Below are 7,726 nucleotides of genomic sequence, written 5' to 3'. Positions count from 1 at the left end.
CTTTTTTTCATTTGAAATAAGGCGGGAATGAAATTTTTTTTAAAAAGTGGCCTTTGGACCTTTGGACCCGGTTTGTAATACAAACCGGGACCAAAGGGGGGGGCACTATAAAAGCCAACACTTCGTCTCCGCGGAGATCAATCCCGCGGAGACGAAGCATTAGGACGCCGCCAGGCTGCCGAACCGCCGCGCGCCATCGCCGCCGCCACCGCGCGCCATCGCCGCCGCCCTCCCGCGCGCCACCGCGCCCGCCGTCGCCGTCGCCACCGCGCCCGCGCCCGCCGTCTCCGCATCGCCGTGCGCCGCCGCCCTCGCCTCCTCCTCTCCACGCGCCCGCGCCCGCGCCGGCCGCCGTCTCTCTCTGTCGCGCGCCCGCGCGCCTCCTCCTCCACCGCCGCGCCTGCGCCTCCTCCTCCACCATCGTCGCCGTCGCCGCTCGCCCGCGCGTCGGCCGCCTCCTCCTCGGCCGGTAAGAGCCGCCGCCCCACGGCCGGCCCCCTTCTCCTTTTTTTTGTTTTCTTTTTTAGTCTTTTTTTTAGATTATATAGTTTGTTAAGTTAGAAAAATTAGATTAGTTTGTTAAGTTAGAAAAATTAGATTAGTTTGTTAAGTTAGAAAAATTAGTTAAAACAATAGTTAGAAAATTAATTAGTAAAATATTTAGTTAGTGTGTTAGTGAAAATTTAGAACTTTAGTTAAAACAATAGTTAGAAAATTAGTTAGTGTGTTAGTGTAAAATAGTGCCGGCGCCCCCTTACGCGGTAGTGCCGGCGCTCTTGTCGGCGCCCCCCAAATAGAGGATGTACGCCGGCGCCCCCTTACGCGGTAGTGCCGGCGCTCTTGCCGGCGCCCCCCAAAATTAATTAGTAAAATTAGTTAGTAAAATATTTAGTTAGTGTGTTAGTGAAAAATAGTTAGAACTTTAGTTAAAACAATAGTCAGTGTGTTAGTGTCAAATAGTTAGCGCGCAAAAACGCCGGCGCCCCCCCAAATAGAGATGTACGCCGGCGCCCCCCAAATAGAGATGTACGCCGCGCGGTGCCCCCTTACGCGGTAGTGCCGGCGCCCCCAAATAGAGATGTACGCCGGCGCCCCCTTACGCGGTAGTGCCGGCGCCCCCCAAATAGAGGATGTACGCCGGCGCCCCCTTACGCGGTAGTGCCGGCGCCCCCAAATCGAGTATGTTGTGCCGGCGCCCCCTTACGTGGTGTGCTGACGCTCTTGCCGGCGCCCCCAAATAGAAGATGTTGTGCCGGTGCCCCCTTATGCGGTAGTGCCGGCGCCCCTGCCGGCGCCCCCAGAATAGAGTATGTAGTGCCGGCGCCCCCCAAATGGTAGTGCCGGCGCCGACTAACATATACTGAAGTTATTTTTTAATTTATGTTAACGTTGGTACATATATATATGATTTGTTTTCGTAGCTACGATGCTGCGACAGCCGCCGCGCCGTGGTCTGACTCTTCTAGAGGAGATGGAGCAGATGGGGGAGGTCCGGGACTGGGCTCCGCCGGGGTGGCACTGGGAGGTCTTAGCTTCCGGGTCGCGCACCTTGGTGCGGAATCCGGGTCCCGTTGTCGACCCGGATATTCTTTGGTGGAGGTCTTATGGGCCACGGTCGTTTCAGAGGGAGCCAGCCCCGCCGGAGGAGGTAGCTCAGCGCATTGAAGCGGAGGACCAGCACGTTCGCCGTTACATGTACGCGTTAGACAACATGTATAGGACCGGATGGAGCGTTATGCGGGGATCTCATGTTAGCTATGCTCCCGTTGTTGTTCCGTGGCTTTGGGGGCACACCCAGCGCGGCTCAGGACCCGGTCGGCGCCCTCTAGGACCCGGTCTGCGCGGTTGAGTGGTTGTAGTAGTGATTGATATGTATTAGGGTTAAATAAACATGAACCCGATCTATGTATGCATGTAACTGCAGTATCTGCTTTCAGCACTATATTATCGATCCTTAGTTAAGAACTACACATATGTAACTCCATTTTCAGTTTTCTGCATTATCCTTAATTTGATCATATGATGGTTCCTATGTATAGCTTGCAGGTCGTTGTAGAAAGCATGGACAGAGATGAAATTCAAGAAAATTTCATGGAGGAACTCATAGCAAACGGTACTCTGGATGATCGCGACGACGACGTTATTCCAGATGATGGCGGTGACGATGTCACCGCAACTTATTTGAATGACTCCGGTGAGGGAGCGGAGGATATTGAGGAAGAAGATCCTAGTGGCGCCGGTGAGGAACAAGATCATCATAATGGCTGCCGAACTGTAGTTATCACCGAGCTATATAAATTAATTAAGCCGCTGTTGATCGACTAGATGCATTAACTAATGAAATTGTACTGACTATGAACTATTTCTTTTTTAGCCCTCCGGATCGAGCACTTCTTCTGTAAAGTCGAGGAAGCGAGGCCCGGCCAAAAAGTTGGATGACGGTGTTAGGCACGACATCACCCACATCGAGAAGGATGGTAAACCGATTGCTCCAGAGAAAGGTGCAAAGTCATTTATAGCTCAATGCGGAGTGCTTCTTAGGGACCACGTCCCGATCACCGTTCGAGAATGGCACAAGCCGAAGGGACTAGTGCTGTCTGCAGAGGAAGAAGCTCAAGGTCTTTATATCGATGATGTAGCCAAAAACAGCATTATGAACAAGCTCATGTCACATTTCAACATAGTACCCGAAGAGGGGGGTGACGCTGAAAAGGCCAAGATGGAGCAGGCCCTCCGCGAGTTTGGCAAGAAGAAGATGGCCGAACTATTCAAGAGCCACAAGAAAAGATTGCGCCGCCTTATCAAGTTAAAGAAGACTCCGGACAGTGAGAAGGTAAAAAATCACTGGGACGAATTCGTGAAGTACAGCACGGAGTCAGAAGAATTTTTGAGAAGGTCGGAAATAAATAAGGCAAATGCTGCGTTAAAGCTATATCACCAAATTCTGGGTCCAGGTGGATACAGGGCTAACCGTCCTAAGTGGCAGGCACCGAGGCGGAACCGACCGATAAAGGGATCAGATTAGGGACACACGGTTGGATCGAACGGTGCAAGGAGTGGTTCTACGGGATTGGGGGAACGTTGGATCCAGAAACAGGTTAGTGCATCTATAAGAAAGCTCATCTGAAGGTTCCCATTGATGCCCTGGAAAAAGCACATAGGGACGTGGAGGCGGGGTTGTTCCAGCCCGAAAGAGAGAACGATGAGCTGACACGCGCCCTTGGGAACAAAGAACACGGCGGACGAACACGAGGCACAGCAGGCTCCGTTCCGTGGAAGTATGGCTTTCCTGCGGAAAGGAAGAGATTTCCTGATAAAAGCCATGAGAGGAGGAAGGCAAGGGAAACAGACCGCCTGGCTAACTTAGAGGAGGGTATGAGCACCATGCAAGCCCAATTAACCATGGTAACCCAAGTACTTACATCTCAGATGGCTCGGGGGCAGGCTGTAGATCCTGCACTGCTCAATGCCCTCGCCCCGCTGCAATCTCAACCACACCGGAAAAGCAGCGTGGCTTCCTCTCAGCAGGTGGATAATGATGATGATGATGACCAGGTGGTCGAGCCTCCTCGCTACCCCCCCGTGGATGATCTCACTGAGAGCCGTCCTTGTGAGCTGCATGTTAAAGTTTTCAACCTATCCTTCAAGGCGGCGGTCGGCATCCTCTTACCTACAAGGTCTTACCATTGCCGTCCGGTCCAAGACGACTTTGCTGTTGTGATGGTGGATGAAGTGTTGAGAGAGTATGAGGGGTTGGTGCTTGAGCACCCTGCAGGTGAAGATGGGGAAATCAAAGAACTGGGAGAAGCCCGTAGAACCACCGTGCAATGGCGGAAGGAGAACATTGTGTTTCCAGGTGAGAAGCCAACAAGCAGGCCACCTCCGCCTCCTCCGCCACCTGTGCAGTCTCCTCCGCGTGATGATTCTCCTCTGCGCGATGATGATTCCCCTATCGGCCATGACCAGTCTCCTCCGCGTGAAAATACTCCGCCGTCTCCTCCTCCTCGTCAGGAGACTCCGCCGCTTCCTCCTAAGAAAAAGAGGAAGCGGTCCGCGGCACCTCCTACAGCTCCGAAGAGATCATCAACTCCAATGAGGGCACAGACTCCAGAGTTGTTACCACATGAGCAGACTGAAGAGCAAAAGGCGTTTCTTGCGCCGAAGAAGATGTTTATTCCACCGCAGACAGTGAAGCACTTTGCGGAGACGAGAATGAAGAGACCTGAGCTGAGAGCTGATTATGACCGCTCTCTTGGACAGTCCTCTAGAGCGAGCAAAGAAGCAAAAAAAGTCGCCCAGCTTGGACAGCAGGACATTCAGGCCGCACCCCACTTCATCGTGGAGCCATATCATGATCCAGAGACGGCATCGATGATCGAACGGGCGGCTAGAGCTCAGGGAGCATCAGTTGAGTACGAAGATTACTATCCAACTGCTCAAGTGGTAAACAAGTATAGATACGGATCTGATCTCATCAAACCTGGCGAGCTCGCGCGTCTAGGGACTCAGATGCGAAGGTTGCATGACTGGTACCTGAAAGCCTGTCGAAGATGTGAAAGCTACATCACGGTGTATCTTAGAGATGAGCATTACTTCCGGGGGGAAGACGAGATAAACCTTGAGTTAGAAGAACTGTTTCAGTTATTCAATCAAGACGCCCTCGACAAAGCTGTCATCAGTTGCTACTGCCTGTAAGTGATTTATTTGTGTAATTAAGTTTGTAGCTGATTCATTTGCACTAACAATTATCCTCATTATATTCTTTGTGTACGCTATACATTTAATTATGCAGAATGAAGAAGCTGGAATACAAAAGAGGCAAGCTCCTACCGCTGGGGTTCATAGACCCAAACACAGTTCATGAAGTTACGGTTCGACGGTACCCCAAGGACACAGAGGACAACATCGTAATGTTTTTAGAGAAGCAAGCAGACAAAGAGGATATATTCTTTCCCTACAACTTCAAGTGAGTGTTATATATAACATACATTATGTTTGTGCACCTTCCACTTTATTCTCGTAATCATTGAGCTATGCTTGTGCAGTTTCCACTTTATTCTCCTAATCATTGATCTTCACCTTGGAGTCGTAAACGTCATGGACTCGAAACGTAAAGAATATGCGGAATGGGTGGACATGGCTGCCATCCTCCAGAGGTAGTTTCAATCAATTTCGTATTGGCATCTTCATCTGCTCTAATTCGAAGATATCATCAACTAATCAATTACTCATTTACTCATTATTTTTTGCCGGGCAGGGCTTGGAAACGGTTCATCAATACTGTTCCGGGTGAATGGAAACCGGAGCTTACATTTAGAGATTACCCTGTAAGTAGTACTATATATATAGCTATGTCCGTGAAACTTTATATATGATATTTACTTTCAATACGATGCATGATTATTAGTTTGATCGAACTATTTTTTCGTAAAGTGTATGAGGCAGGAACAAGGGAATAACTTATGTGGATACTACGTCTGCACCTTCATGCGTGACATGTCCTGTCCCAAGGGTGGGGATGCCCAAATACACCACACTCGTGTACGATAACAAATTTTCACAATTAATCTTAATTAGTACCATCTATTGTATTGACTTCCATTCATATATTGATCTCCTTTTTTAAATATAGATGACACGCCTGCGGGACACTCTCATAACAGCGGATCAAATAAAAGCAATTCAAGAGGAAATCGCGGGATTCTTTATTACCGAGGTCCTTACCCCAGGTGGAGAGCACTATCGGAAGATCGTGACGGCGGAGGATATTCGTTCAGGAGATGTTGTATTGTAAATATGCATGCATTACGTGTACTGTGTTGACTATGTCGTGTACTGTTGACGATGTCTATATATATTCATGACGATTTTTTGTGGTTTCTTGAATGATATATATATGCATTGCTGAAACTCTGCCGCGGCAGAGAAACGCCCTGTTTCTCTGCCGCGGCAGAGAAACGCTGGTACAGCCTAAATCTGTGCCGCGGCAGAGAAATAGCAATTCTCTGCCGCGGCAGAGAAACATAGGCCCGGTTCGTACCACGAACCGGGACCAAAGCCCTTTCACCGCGAGCTCCCTGGCCGCACCACGTGTCGAGGCCTTTAGGCCCGGTTTATCTTTGAACCGGGACTAAAGGGTACCCCCTTTAGTCCCGCCTAGTTGGTCCCGGTTCGGGAACCGGGTCTAAAGGCCCAAATGGACCGGGCCTATTGCCCCGTTTTCCACTAGTGCGATGCACCTGATCTAATGGTTAATTAGGTAACTCTCCTGATTCCAGCAATTCCGTTATAGTAATAAAGCAGAGAAAAAGGCTGAGAAAAAGCCTCGATGACTTAGTGGTAGAGATTGAAGTTTCACGGAAGGTCCTTATGCAGGGGGCGTACGCGTTTGCTTTACTGTAGTCACACCTCACACTCCGATCTACTCCACGATAACTAGTTATGAAGGAGTAGTTATCTGCCTTCCTCTAATGGCCACACATGAGCCCATCTTCTTTTCACAGCATTTGCAGTTATATGCTAAACTCCATTGCCCGTGAGCAAGGCAATTGCAAAAAGAAGAGAGACGCTACGCCGCGACGATATGTCCATTTCATAGGCAGACGGTGGTCCTACTCCTACTTTGGCGTTGGATTCAACGGAAGGACTTCAATCAACCTCGACCACTGCCGGCCGCCACCATACACACGCAAGTGGCTCCTAGCGCAACGTGTCAACACTTAAAGAACCATTTCTAAAAAGTTAAGCTTTTTCCTCCCCATGGAATGGGTTTACTTTTTGAATTTACTGTCGGTTCGTGTGTCAATTTTACAATTTCGACAAGGGGCTTCAAAATAGACACTACGCCGGTACTTTCTCAACGTCTTTATTTCACATGTAAATTCATCACCCCATCATTTAAAAAGTTGCAACTTAATTTGAACCATAGGTATGATGTGGTAACATACTTAAACAAGTTTGGTAATTATTCTATAGTGTTGAATACAAATATACTGCTTACCCTTCCCATCAGTTTGAAAGTTTGGAATAGTAGGCTAGTGCATCAATTTTACTCCCTCCATCTCGCACGGAACATGTCGGAAGTTGTCAAAATTTAGATATATCAACATACTATTTAGTGTCTAGATACACCCAAAGTTAGACAAATCTCAGACAAATTTAATAGGACGGAGAGAGTACATGATATCAGGGCAATATTTCTCAAGTTCAAGACATTTTTTAAGCGATATTGAAAAGGAAAAGAAGAATATATGTTCCGCGTCCTGCACATAATACACCCTAAGAATCTAAACGTGATGAATTGTGTTGAATATAAGTACACTTATTCGCGGATAGAGCGAACATTTGCAAATAGAAAAAAAGTCAAATGGTAATCTCATGTGCAACTATAAAATAACTTATGCAACTCAGGACTATCACAAATGGTGATACAATCTTAATGTATCAAAGCCGACTAAGAATTAATCTACTCCCTCCGATCAATATTAGTTGCCACTAATTTTTTTCTTTTTTTTGAAATGTGGAATTTAACCCCGGCTTCTGCATCATGATGTTGCACACGGCCTTTTATTAGTTGCCACTAATATAGATGTATCTAGATATATTTTAGTTCTAGGTACATCCATAAGAGTGATAAGTAATATGAATCGGTGGGAGTATTGTAGTAATTCTTATTCGAGAGACCTGAAAAAAAAATCGTATTCGAGGGATATGGAAAACGTCCTTG

Source organism: Lolium perenne, chromosome 2 (genome assembly GCF_019359855.2).
Source record: "Lolium perenne isolate Kyuss_39 chromosome 2, Kyuss_2.0, whole genome shotgun sequence".
NCBI classification, from domain to species: Eukaryota; Viridiplantae; Streptophyta; class Magnoliopsida; order Poales; family Poaceae; genus Lolium; species Lolium perenne.
This window is presented reverse-complemented; position numbering follows the sequence as displayed.